The sequence below is a fragment of the Mytilus edulis genome, chromosome 10 (assembly GCF_963676685.1).
Source record: "Mytilus edulis chromosome 10, xbMytEdul2.2, whole genome shotgun sequence".
Lineage (NCBI taxonomy): Eukaryota > Metazoa > Mollusca > Bivalvia > Mytilida > Mytilidae > Mytilus > Mytilus edulis.
In genome coordinates, this window is record NC_092353.1 from 45613352 (window position 1) to 45627565 (window position 14214).

General features: G+C 33.6%; 1 long non-coding RNA gene across 1 annotated transcript; it reads left to right on the forward strand.

Annotated features, from left to right (window-relative positions):
* Positions 1-7005: 7005 nt before the first annotated feature.
* Positions 7006-9439, forward strand: LOC139491300 (uncharacterized). Its single transcript, XR_011656511.1, has 4 exons — positions 7006-7084; positions 7436-7508; positions 7972-8216; positions 8981-9439. It is a non-coding gene; the product is annotated as an uncharacterized lncRNA (long non-coding RNA).
* The last annotated feature ends 4775 nt before the right edge of the window (positions 9440-14214 follow it).

Genomic DNA, 14214 nt, shown 5'->3' on the forward strand with positions numbered 1-14214 from the left:
TATGCTTTCAACTAATCAGCATAACCGTGGATTGGACGATCAATATAACCTCGGTTCTTCTGATCAAATAATCATGGAAAATCATCAGTTCAATGGAACATCACCTGATCAATATACACGTTGCAGACCTCCTGAGCAATAAAATCGCGGTAGTTCACCAGATAGAAATACACCCAAGCTTAATGCATATCAATCAGCAATACCCCCACTAAGCTAGAGATCATATAGATCATAAAAACAACGGTCAGCATCTCCACGGACAAACTCCAGAAAACCCGGTTTTTTCAGACAACGGTCACCTTCACCAGGATACGGAGCAAATCAAAGTGCAACCCAAACAATGGATTCTTTAAACAGCAAAGGGTCGGGCCAGTAGGCCAACGCACGATTCCAAAGTCTATTGGCCATGAAACATCGATACCTCATCACAAAATCGAATAGAGGCCCACGGCCTCGTCCGATATTGACATCAAACGAACCATTTGAAAGAGCTTAGCAGTACGATGTACTATACATGACCAGAGTGTGAGCATGATTGTGGACACTGATGCAATGATAACATTAGTAAACGGGAAACTAATTCCGGTAGAAAATGGAGATTTTGAGAAAGTAATGCTACGTGGTTTGGGTTAAGAGTTTGTTATTGGGAAGATTATAAAGAACGACTCTCGACATTAATAGAATAAACATACAATGGGATGTGTGCAAAGAGCCATTAACAGACGTATTATACTTAGGCTAGATATTTTGGACACACTGAGCGCAGTGATAAACCTGAGTACTCCATACACTTACCATCAACAATAAAGTGGTAAAAGCGAGATTTCAACTCAGCAAGTTTGCATGAAACGAACCATCACAGTTCCGCCAAACTCAGAAATTACTGTTACCATTAAAACTAATAAAAGTGCTGACCAGGAGCGATTTTAGGACCATGCTCGCTGAATAGTTGCGAATTGGTGTCGCACGTAGTTTGAAAAGGTAATAGTTGACCCTTAACCATTTCAAATGATTGCAATCGTCTAATCCGCCTGAAGAAAGGTACACCTATTGATTACATAAAATAATTTGACGATGGCAGATGAAAACGCGATAAGTGACGTAAGACGTGGCATTGAAGAGACACGAGACAAGGTGCCCTCGACACTGCCTCAAAGTTCAGATGAGTTACATACAATTCCACCACATTTAACCGACCTATATTAACGTTCAATCGACTCGTTTCAACCTATTTCATTCCAACCATTAAAACTGAAAGCGTTTAAAGAACAATTACAATAACATGTAAGATATTGATCAACATTTTGAATTTTACTATTTGTTTTTGTATATGCAGCCATATTTGCAAATGTATGTGTTATAGAAATAACAACATTATTTTTTTAATATTTTAAAATTAATTGATAACAAATTCAAGAACATTAAGTCCATTTTTAAAGAATCATTACTTTAATTTCGGAAATTATATAGAATACCTTTAGAACAATCTGATATTTATACCGTTTTTTTCCGCCATCTTGAAAATGGCAGCCATATTGGATTTATCAGAGTGGGTCCATAGCTGAAATCGAAGGGTTTATAACCAAGAAGTACTATGCAAAGTTTCGTGCTTTCCTCATCAAGTGAGCAATTCTGCTCTATATCTGCACCAATCGGCCGAACTAAATGATTAAAAATTGATTTTATCAATGGTATATTATAATATATGGGAGTCAAGCGTAACATTTTCTACACGGTTTTACATGAATTACGTTCCTTTACGGTTGACCTGGAGATGCATAATCAAGGGACTCAAACCCTACACTTCCACTACTGTAAACAAAATGTAATATTTTGGCACGAAAGAAATAATGCTTTTTCGTCTCGATCTGCTCGGTTCAATTCTTAAGAACACAAATCATAAGTTTAAACATGTTCTTCCATGATAGTATTTCTAACTAAAGCTGAAATGGAATGAAGGTGTTGTAAATATTAATGAAACCATAACTGGCATATACAAATAAAGTTCGCTGAAGTCACAAACAACTACTAGTAACCCACTTTACTTAAATCTCTGGATGCCCAGCTGATAAATTATTTTATTGAATAATAAAAATTGAAATTGTGTGTATTTTTTTGAATGTTATAACGAACAAAGTGACTTTGTGACACTTTACACAAGTATTCCCCATTCCAAACTAAAAGACAAATTGAAAGAGTTGGTATTGCTTTGTTTCATAAAAAGAATGGCGAACGTAGATACAAGTATCTTGTCTTGGGGAGGGATAAATCCTACTTTGTAAAGAATCACTCTGATTCAAACAACAAATTCTCTGAAACTGACATTATCAAGATGCTTGATTTCTTGATTGACAACATATATGTTACGTTTGGAGGACTTTTCAACAGACTGTCGGCATTCCAATGGGAATCAATTGTGCCCCTCTTCTTGCCGACTTGTTTCTTTATTATTATGAGGCTGACGTCATACAGGAACTTCTTAGGAAGAAAGATAACAAGTTAGCAATATCCTTTAACTTTACTTTCCGCTATATAGATGATGTTCTCTCACTAAATCATTCAAAATTTGGTGACTATGTTGAACGCATCTATCCCATCGAAATAAAGATAAAGAATACAACAGATACAGTTAAGTTTGCCTCATATCTTGACTTACATCTAGAAATTGACAATGAGGGTCGGTTGAAAACAAAACTTTACGACAAAAGAGATGGTTTCAGCTTCCCAATTGTGAACATTCCATTTCTATGTAGCAACATTCCAGCAGCGCTTGCATACGAAGTATATATCTCCCAATTAATACGATATTCCTGGGCTTGTATTTCCTCGATAGAGGGTTGCTGCTCACAAGGAAGCTATTAAACCAAGAGTTCTTGTGTACTGTCACAGTCTAAATAGAAAGTAGAATAATGTATTTTCAGTTTATTCTATTTTCAGATCATATTATTACTACGCATATGGGGCACTATTTGCAAGATACCTGAGGGCACCGATTACCTGAGGGCCTACATCAGCGGATCTTTCTTCCACCCCAAGTCAGGAGCCTGTAATTCAGTAATAGTGTTTTGTTGCTGTATAATAAATTGTTATCGTTCATTTTTTTGTCCATTAATCAGGCCGTTAGTTTTCTCGTTTTTACATTTGTCATTTTGGACCTTTTATAGTGACTATACTGTATGGGTTTCGCTCATTATTCGAGATCGTTCGGTCACCTATAATTGTAAACTTCTATGGCATTTGGTCTCTGGTGAAGAGTTGTCTCATTGGCAATCATACCATATCTTCTTATGTTTATATATACAAGTATTTCAAGCTCAAGATCACCCAGTCCAAAACAAATATGCAAAAATATTAGAGAAACTATATAAGACAAAAAAAAAAATACCATCATCACATAATTCAACTAATAGTAGAAACCAAAACAGTAAAAAAATGTGTAAATTTTTCAGACAAGCCTAACCATGGACAAGCTGCTAACAGTTTTATTTTTAGATTCAATTCTCTTTCTTTTGCTTTTCATCAATGGAATACGAAAAGTTTATGCAACGTACGCAAAGTATGGTAAGAAAAAGCAATAAGCTCTTTAATATCGGTATCAAAGTTACCCCCAAAAAACAAATACACAAACTGAACAAAAATAAACTAAACCATATCAAAGAATTATTGAATCAACAAAAGTACTATTGACTTCAAAAGCTAATAAAAGTACTTAATGTGTCGCGTCGCAACTGCATGAACTCGTACATGTAGCTTTAAAATGTCCACAAAATGGATATGATGTTATAAATTCATTGTGTTTTGTAATGCAGGTGATCGCTGCAGACTTAAAGAAGATGATATTCCTTCATTGTTTCAGTTTACGATGAAGACATGATCTGAAGAGTCTCCAAGAGATAAGAGGGTTAAAATAAGATTTGATAGTGGTTCTGCAACACCACAGTGATTACCTTTAGATGTCCAATATGAAACTGAAGTGGAAATAACACAAGAAGCAAAAGGGTCAAGTATATTTAATCTTGACGAAGCCTTACACTAGAACCAAAAATATACAATGATGTACCATCTTTTCGTAACCACAATTATGTCCTCTTTTCCTCGAATGTGAATAAGAATTATAATTGTGCTCGTACTTTCATGAGCAACACGACGGGTGCCACGTGTGGAGCAGGATTTTCTCACCCTTCTGGGGTTGAGAATACTCCCGCTTTTTCGGTGTTGTTCGTGTTACTCAGTCTTAGTTTTTTATGTTATATTTTGCAAACTGTTGTTTGTGTCTTGGTCGCCTTATGCTATGGCGTTGTCAGTTCTTTTCTACGACTTATGAGAATGACTTTCACTTTTGTATCTTTCACTTCTCCTTTACACTGTATCTTTGGGACAGTTGAGACTGTTTTGTATGATACATTTTTAAGTGTTCAAGTCACGTGTAACTGTAAGTTGCTTTAATAACATGTAGTTGACAGATTAGATAACGTAAAGATTTTAAACCTAGATCTTTTTTAAACATGTTAAATGAATGGCCTTATTGTTTTAGGATAAAAAAAAGGGACGAAAGATACCAGAGGGACAGTCAAACTCATAAATCGAAAACAAACTGACACCGCCATGGCTAAAAAAGAAAAAGACAAACAGACAAATAATAGTACACAAGACACAACATAGAAAACTAAAGCAGATCCTGCTCCACATGTGGCACCCGTCGTGTTGCTCATGTTATTACAAACCCGATAAACAGTCCAATTCGGTAGGTCACATTCGTGAAAAGGGAATAACTTTGCCTGATGGAATTGCAATCATAGCTTTTACCTCACTTATAAAAGGAATATTTATCTATATACACATTCAAATCCTGACACTACCAAAAACACAGAATATTCAGTGTACGGTATCCCCAGGAATGACAGCGAAACAAGCAGTTGTAACGACCCAGCAATATCTACGAAAGAACAATATCACGGGAAGCCAAATAAATAAAACCTGTGTACACATTAAAACTAAAACGCATATAAAGAACTACTAAAACATTTTAACTTTGAGCAAGAGTTAAGACATCACATATCAATGAAAGCACTCTGAAAAAGTCCCAAAAAATTCTTGTAACTTATTTTATCCCTTTTCATAAATTTAGTACTTCTATATGTTTGTGTATACTGTACAGCAAATTGCTTGATAAAAGAATATGTTTTTGATTTCAGATATTTATAACACCTCGTAGTATGCTTAGAACTCTACTTATAAATAAGTTAATATTGAAAACTTTTTTGTGTTCCTCTTTTGTTTCAGTACCAATACGTAACTAACCTACTGCATTAACTGCAATATTACAAATAATGCATCTGATTTCAGAAATTGACAACTCATAGAATTAAGCGAAGTGTTATCGATATAGATTAGTTTACTTTCACAATGTTTTATGATTCTCTTTTGATTCACTCTGAATGAGCTGTTTTCTTTATTGCAAAAATATTCACTATGAATATAAATAAAAACGATACAAATACTGGCAAAAGATCATCAAACATTATAAATGATACATATATTGTTAGAACAGTGGCTTTTGAATGTGCGGTACGTTTGTTATCTTCAGAAAAGTGTCCGGCAGTCTTCTGATAACAAAATTATTTTAAACATCAATGATTTAAAACAAATAGTGTTTTGCACCTCCCGAATGTTAATTTTGTTCATTTGACAGCATTCTTTTAAATGTCCTCAATTAAATGACTCTGCTGTTCCGAGACAAAAAAGCATCCATATCGACTAAAAACCTATCTTACTTCTAGTCGACTTATTTAATATATTATTTTCTGGGAAAATATTAAGCAAACCGTGTTCATTACGAACCTGTCATCATTAACTAGTTCACAAATGGACAAAAATGACAATATAATGTATGTGCTAAATTTTTAAAACAGAAAATACGGAATACATTTACGTTTCAATCTATTTTTAAATTGTAAATGTAAATGAGGAAATTGACAGTATAAGGAACAAGTACAGAACATCCCGTTTAAGGGTACTACCGAAAGTAGAAGGTCTTCATATTTTGATCTTTTCTTTAATATTGACAAGACGCCTTCAGACTGGATGTTATGACGAACGTGATGAGTTCAACATTTCAATTGTCACCTTTCCATTTCTCAGGGATATTCAAACAAACTCATATTTCGACAACGCCATGGCAAAACACTGAAAAACGTACAGAAGGCAAACAATAGTATATAAAAAACACAATATAGAAAACCAAATATCGAGAAACAAGAATCCTACTAACAACCAGGGTGATATCAGGTGATCAGAAATGGTAAGCAGACCCTCCTCTACATGTGTTACCCGTTGTGTTGCGCATGTAAGTACAAACCCGTTGTGAGGTATCATTTGGTAAGAACATACCCTCTGCTCCGTCATACGGCGTTGCTATAGCTTTGCACATGTTCACACTTCGCAGACTTCGTTGCACTGCTTTATTAAAACACCAGAGCTATATGATAGAACGAATGAAATCGAAATTATATACATTTTATGGTGTCTCAAATCACATGGTTGCGCGACTTTAGATCTTTTAATGCCAGTATTATCGTCCGATCTATATCTTATTCCGATTGTGTCTTATTCCCGATTGTTACATTTTGACTGATCAATTTCGTACCTTATTTGACCCTTTTAACTGTTTGGATTACAACGTAACTGGTGAGGTTTTTTTGTAGACGAAACGAACTTATGACGTACAAATTGAAGACTGGTATCTATGATGAGTTGATGATAATAGACAATGTTCTTACTTCATAAAAAAGATTTTATCTAATCATAAATTTAGCAAAGTTGGGAGTAAAGTAATTTACCGAAGTTCAAATCTAATAAATTGATTTAGAAGAGAAAAAAAAAACCACAATAAAGAGTCGCAAAAATAACAATGACTATTATAAAAATTAAAAAAACAAAAACGTTATCGCAGGAAACAGAAAACAAGGACCAGAATAGATTTTCCTTTTTTTTTCTCCGTTGTTTGTTTATTGGCATGTATATATATCTTTGTAATGCGTTAAATTAACTAAACAGTTTGAAATCATCTTCAAAACAGTAAAAGGTGAGTTGAATTATTTTGTCTTTATTAAAATACATAGATATTTAAATTATGAAAATATTGTAGATTTTCAATTACATGAATTTAGACAACACTAGTTTAACTATGTTCCAATCTCATACATCGATTAGGGAGATTCAAATATAGAGAACGGAACAATCGGCGGGAATCGCATGAACTCACAAAGGGAGAGAGACCGGGTGCGTCGATAGTTAAGCGTCTCTTGCTATGCATGAATCCCCCGCCATGCAAATTCACACTAAACATAATAAATAAATTTACATACAGACACAATCAATGGTGCATACATGTTATGGCATGTTTATTTTTTAATGCAACCTGTTTTATTTAAAGTTTGACAAGAAAATTGGCAATATGAAAGCAGCAATTGGTTTACTTATCTGTTGTTGTGCAGTATATATCACAGGTAAGATTATAAGACGCCTGCGTTTACCAAGCGCAAGGTTCAAAGTGTCTACTTGGTGCAGTCTTATTTCAAGAGTGTTTCACTACTCGGAAATTCCACTATTTATTTCATATTTTATTTTTGTAGACATTTAGTGAATAAATCGACAGAATATTCGTAACGTCGTGAAGGTGTAACGCTGCAATATCGAAGGGTTTCAGATGTTTTCATACATTACATGATTAACACAACAAAAGCGAATGTGGCGACCCTCAAATTTATCATTTCTTTAAAACGGAAATGCTTACTGCAATGAAATGTAAATTCGTATCAGAATTATTTTGATGGATTTTCAAGAAAGCATGATTTCAATTGATAAAATTTATAGTTTTAGATAGAATTTGGAAACGAATATAACATTTACAGTTTTAAATATGATTTGGAAACGAATATGATCTTATTCAATTATATATATATATTGTAGTAACTGAGGCTAATTATGGCTGTCCAATTCGTTATTTGTGTCGAGCCTACTGCCGCCATATTAGACGCTGTCATACCGGACGTTGTAGAGGCTGGATAAGAACGAAATGCAAATGCTATGGATGTAGAAGGTCTAATCAAGGCGATGTCATTGAGGAATTCCCATCAGACGAAGTCACTAAGGAATTCCAATCAGAAGAATTCACTGAGGAATTCCCAACAGACGAAGTCAACTAACTATATATTGTGAGTAACTTTATGTTATAGATATTTCATATCTTTTGGATAGTTTTGTGGTGTTTCGTAAATTATACCATAGCTTTTGTTGAAACCCCGGCAATAACCTCACGAGACGAAGATTTAATTAATATCATCGATTTTTCCGTCACCACACATGTCTCTCGTGCTAGTAATTGTAAAAAGCATTCTTTTGGTGGATAACATACTTATTTCATATTTTTGTCCACTTTAAACTCGTTAATTTTTTTTGCGTCAGATTACTATTTATGAATACTACATTTCGTCAAAAAAAGGTGTTTTGATTGAAAAGCCTAGTAAAACCAGTTTTTTTGGTGAAAGCTGCATTTTGACATTGACATTATTTTCATTAAATAAACAATGGTCATAAATAAAATAAAAAAGCGACTGTGAATATAAGTGCTTCACCAATTGAAATTCTCAGAGAAATGGTTTAATGAAAAACAAAAAGGAGGAACATAAAGGAAATATTTAATGAAAAAAAAACAAGACATTTACACATGATATAGTTTTATAAAGGATCAATATATCTAAATGGTATTCAGATCACATTTCAGTTAAATCCACCTAAAATAAGATTGTTAGTCATCTGTATGTAGGCATTAAATCAGTTGACACCTTTCGAATTCCCGTGGTAAAAGCTGCAGCTCTGACTTTTATATGTCTCAGATATTAGACTTATTCTTCACTAAAATTTTGATTGGTTTTGTACATTTTATTCTTTTATAACATTTCTTAATTTACCTTTTCAGATGTTTGCCAACACCAACTTACTACATGTAAACACATTATAAACAATTATAGAGTAAATATTTAAGAATATAATACATAAAATGTTTAAAAAAAATTCTTGTTAGCTATCAGTTTTTGTTGATTTGAAGAACACTGTATTTATCAAAGATAAGTATAGTCTGGAGGTACATGTAGCAGAAGGATGGAAATGGGATGTAGAGAACCAGAAATCGTTAAACCAAAAAACACAAAATACATGTATATTACGGACACAAGAAAAAAGGCAATGTCAGAAAAGCTTCGTTGAGTCGAAGACGAACGGAGCGGACGAAAGTGTTCGACTTAACAGAGGTTCGACTCATCCGAGGTTCGACTCATCCGATTTCGAGTGCATTGTTAAAAATTTGGAAGGCGTGGCATGATAAACAGTATGAGATTTGTGTAAACTAGATATTTTGAATATGATGCCTTTTTAGATATGACAATTTATGGTTATGTATTCAAGCTCCATATTTTGCGTCCATCATGATTGTTAAATATAAACACATAAGAACAGATACAAAAATTTACAAATAAAAACAATAAACAAATATTTACAATCGTCAATCACTATAAATTTAAGAATCACTCGCGGAACGAAACAAGTCCTTAGAGATCGCTGTTTAGTGTCGTCTGCTTTGTATTCAATAATTGTAAATTTCCCTCAATCATATTAATCCTCTTAATTATTGTTATTAAAGGGAAACTTCGCAAAAAAATGAAAAATTGATATTATGTTCCTTTTGTATAAATAGACATAAACTTAAGAATATTAAGATTTTAATTCGGTTGAATAAGCGAGAAAAATTGATTTTTAATCTGAATACCGATACCAGACCATTCACCGTTTTATCGGCATCTCGGGTGCAAATAATCACGTGATATCTTTTTACCACAAAGTCCCAAAACGAGCATGACACACAGTTGGTCGTCAATCAGTAACGGTATGATTTGCAGACATAATAGATAAAAAGGATTTGTCAATTCCATAACTGACTTCGATTTCAAGATCCGTGATTGACAAGAAAGGATCGAGACATGTCACTTAAATATTTGCCCCCCCCCCCCCCCCTGGATCCGCCTATGTTAAGTAAATTGATCAGGAACGCCACAATCTTATTGTGATGAAAGTTTTATAATAAAGTACTATTGGCGTCCTTTGATCCTTTATCAGAAAATTCACCCTACTACGAAACATTTGTTCTTGCGGATTTGAAAATATCTGCCAGATTTAATTTACATTAGAGTTAGGGTAATGAGGTCATATAACCTCTTTAGTCATTTCACGTCCATGGTTAGGGTAAAAAAAACTGAATAATTAAAAGTCAGGCGTTGATAAAATAAATAATAATAATCTTTATTGTCATATATATTTCAACAAATTAAACGTGTTTGTGACAAACTAAAAAAAAACCTAACATATACACATACATATAATATATATGTATATATCTATTGTTGCAAGTATATACATGTAATATAGTGAAAAATCTAAATACAAATTACAGCATATTAATAAACCACAAAACTTTTAACCATGCATCGGTAAATCAAGCCCTGTCCTCAGTTTAAAAACGAGCCTAAAATGTGTTGAATTTTTTTATTGATTGATCATGATGAGTATGTATTGTAGTTTTAGTTTGTTAGTGCAACACATAAAGTCAGTATTTTGAAAGGGCAAAAATGAAAAAAATAGTTAAAACATGGCAAGCAATAAAGCTAATTTCCTTTATTTATTTTTTCTACTAAGACCATACATGTAGTGTCAGATGTGTACTTTTAGATTTACACATATATTTGTTTTACATATTTTCGGACACGTGATTATCTTATTACTGTATTATAGAAATTTGTTAAGATGGCACACGACTTCAATTTTACAGATACATGTATTTGCAAATTTTTAGTATTTATTATTAAACGATCTGTTGGACACCCATAAGCAATTTAAATCGCGGGGGAGTTTTAAACTCCGCATTGGATTATAATTCATAAACTCAAGTTACGGCCTTTGTATACAGACCTTTTTATTCAAAAATAAACTTATGGAAATTTTTATCTCAGATTTTAATAGATACCTAAACCATGGAAGTATAAATTTTATTTCCATGCCTAGACAGTGCATTTGGAAAGGTCACAGTCAGAGTTTGAATTTGAAAAATCCATATTGGATTATAATTAATAAACTCAAGTTACGACCTTTGTATACAGACCTTTATATTTAAAAAACTTATGGAAATTCGGATCTCAGATTTTAATAGATACCTAAACCATGGAAGTATAAATATTACTGCCATGCCTAGACAGTGCATTTGGAAAGGTTCAGAGTTTGAATTTGGAAAGGTTCAGAGTCTGTATCTGAAAATCACCGAAATTAAAATGATTTATTCAATATTTTGGGCAAAAAATACAGTATATCTGTTCTTGGGAATAGGCGCACAATTAGGGTTCTCCGAAAATCAGTATAAAAAGTGATGAAAAATGTTTACGCACTTATGTCTTTCAAATACATGGTTGTAACTAAAATAAAATCATTTTACCCGTAAACGAAAAGAATCGTATGAACAATTAGTTGTTTTCTGGTTTTAGTGACACTTTCATTACGCTTGGCTTTCCATGACAATCAAGACTAATTTATAGAGAAAGCCAGAGAAAACCACTGGCTTCGACAAGAAAACAAGTAACGTCTGTCTATTTTTAAAGATCTAAGCTGAACAAACTTTGCCGAAGAAAGAACCACAGTCACAGCCTCAGTTTTGACACGCTAGTGGCCATTAAAGTACTAGATTGTCATTTCGGGGCCTTTTATAGCTGACTATGCTGTATGGGCTTTGCTCATTGTTGAAGGCCGAACGGTGATCTATAGTTGTTAATTTCTGTGTCATTTTGGACTCTTGTGGAGAGTTGTCTCATTAACAATCATAACCACATCTTCTTTTTGTATACGTAGACAACTCGGTGATAAAGTTCCCTTCACATATCGACAGATCCAGTTTTCGTATGACAAATGAATATTCTATATCATATTCTTTGAAATGGATATGGTTTGTTGAATTGGTTCGTCCTAAATATATCTGTAATACTTGCCACTGCACGATGAAACGATCTATTAACCGTTCATAGGAATTGCGAAATTGTTCTCTTTCAACTGGGATTAAAATTAATTGAATTTTGATTATCAATATCATTTACTGCGTACTGTTTAAGGGGATGACCATGTTATTGTTGGAGAGGGGCAGTAGACGATTTCGGGAGGAGAATATCAATTTTCCCCTTTCGCGAAGCCGGCTTTTTCTTTTATTTATCTAAATTGGTCTTTTTCTAGAGGCATGTATAACAAGGCAAGAAGGCTCAGGTGTTATAATCTCCCTCAAAGAATATCAAATGTTCGTTCTCATATAAACAAAGAAAATCTTTATTATTTTAATACATATTTATAGAGAAAATTGATTAAGATTTTTAGATAGCTGCGTAACATCAACAAACAGTTCACTCTAATTTTAATGCGAACAGTTTTAGAAGATACTCTGATTTACAATGTATGTAGACCGATACACTGAGTTGACATTTTAAAATAATGACTCCATTAATAGTGCGAAAAAGAACCCAATGCTTGATATTATTACAAGACTTTGTCTTTGCTCTTTGAACAAACCCACAACCTCTAAGCCTGTACATAGTACAATTACAAACTCTTTACCGTGAAACTACCGATGTGGTACGGTACAATTGTAATACAAGAAAAAAATCTAGAGTTAAATAGAACTTAAATCAAAAGCAACATGCAACTGTTGTATAGGATAATTCAAGTAAAAATACTTTCTTTCATAACTGCCCTTTCAAAGAATGTAGGCATATTGTGTATGCCATTTTACCTGTGTGGAAGTTCTTGTAAAAAAAAAATCTTTTGAAGAAGACCTACGACATACGATGATTTTGGGCTTGTCCTCATGACTTGTACAAGATGTATATTACCTTTAAGTTCGGTCTCAATGTCAATATATCAATGTCGGATTATTCGTATTGATGTTACCTATCCGAATATAGTCCTTTGATTCGACCTTTTTGATTTGATGTTAAATGAGTTGGTGTATTTTTTTGTCAATCGTACTTATGCATGATATTGGTTCTCTAGAAAAAGATCTCGGTTTCGAACTTTATGTTCGTGTGACATTAAATAAAAAACAAAGATGGATTTCAGTATTAAAATAAGATAGTTTTCATTCAATAACAACTTGAACTAGTTTTAGCCAGATTATGAAATTCTGTGATATATGACAACCTGGGTGTAGAGAATATACGGAGGAATGCACAACGTCAAAATGTAATAATGGGATGGAAATTGTGTTTTCGTCATCGGGTGTTATAAACTGACTACTAAAACTTTCAAATAGTTCTGCAAGTTTGTCTAGTTTTCAATTATGAAACAAAACATTCACAGTTCAACTTTCTCATATGATTAAAAAAAAAAGCGGGTGCTTCGCATGCTAAAGTCCATCATTATTCCTGAAACATATTTCGAGATTGTTTTCTTTTCTTCGCTTTATGAGAGAAGTGAGGGCGGTCTATTTTTTATATATATATATATTATAAGTACGTCTGAACCAGTGACAACTCTACAACAGATTTATCCATCGGATCATCAGCAGTGATGAAAACTGTCTAATGATGAGAAAATAAAGGTTGGCAGGTAGGTGAAACTTACATAAATGAAGAGATAAATGAAAAAATGAACAGATTGATGCCCGATTTATATAATTCCAAGGCCGTCAGTCGGCACCAGAAGCGACGAAGCAGTGCATCTATTTAGGGTGGGCAAATATCCACTTGTCTGGCAAAACAGCCGTTGGACGTCAGAGTAATCTCGGACTACCCAAAAGGGTACGGTAAACTGTCGAAGCAGTTAACATTTCAGTATTATAAGGCTAGGTTATAGTACTAGGATGAACCTAGCACTGCTTTCGTGTTTAGATAATATTTAGGGGCCAGCTGAAGGACGGCTTCGGGTGCGGGAATTTTTCGCTTCATTGAAGACCTGTTGGTGACCTTTTGTTGTTGTCTTTTCTTCTATGGTTGGGTTGTTGTCTCTTGGACACATTCCCTATTTCCATTCTCAATTTTATTAGAGTATAACGCAAATCTAGGCAATGCCCAGGAATGTGTAAATAGTACTATAACATACGCAATCACGCATGGTGAAGTCAGAAGTCAGATC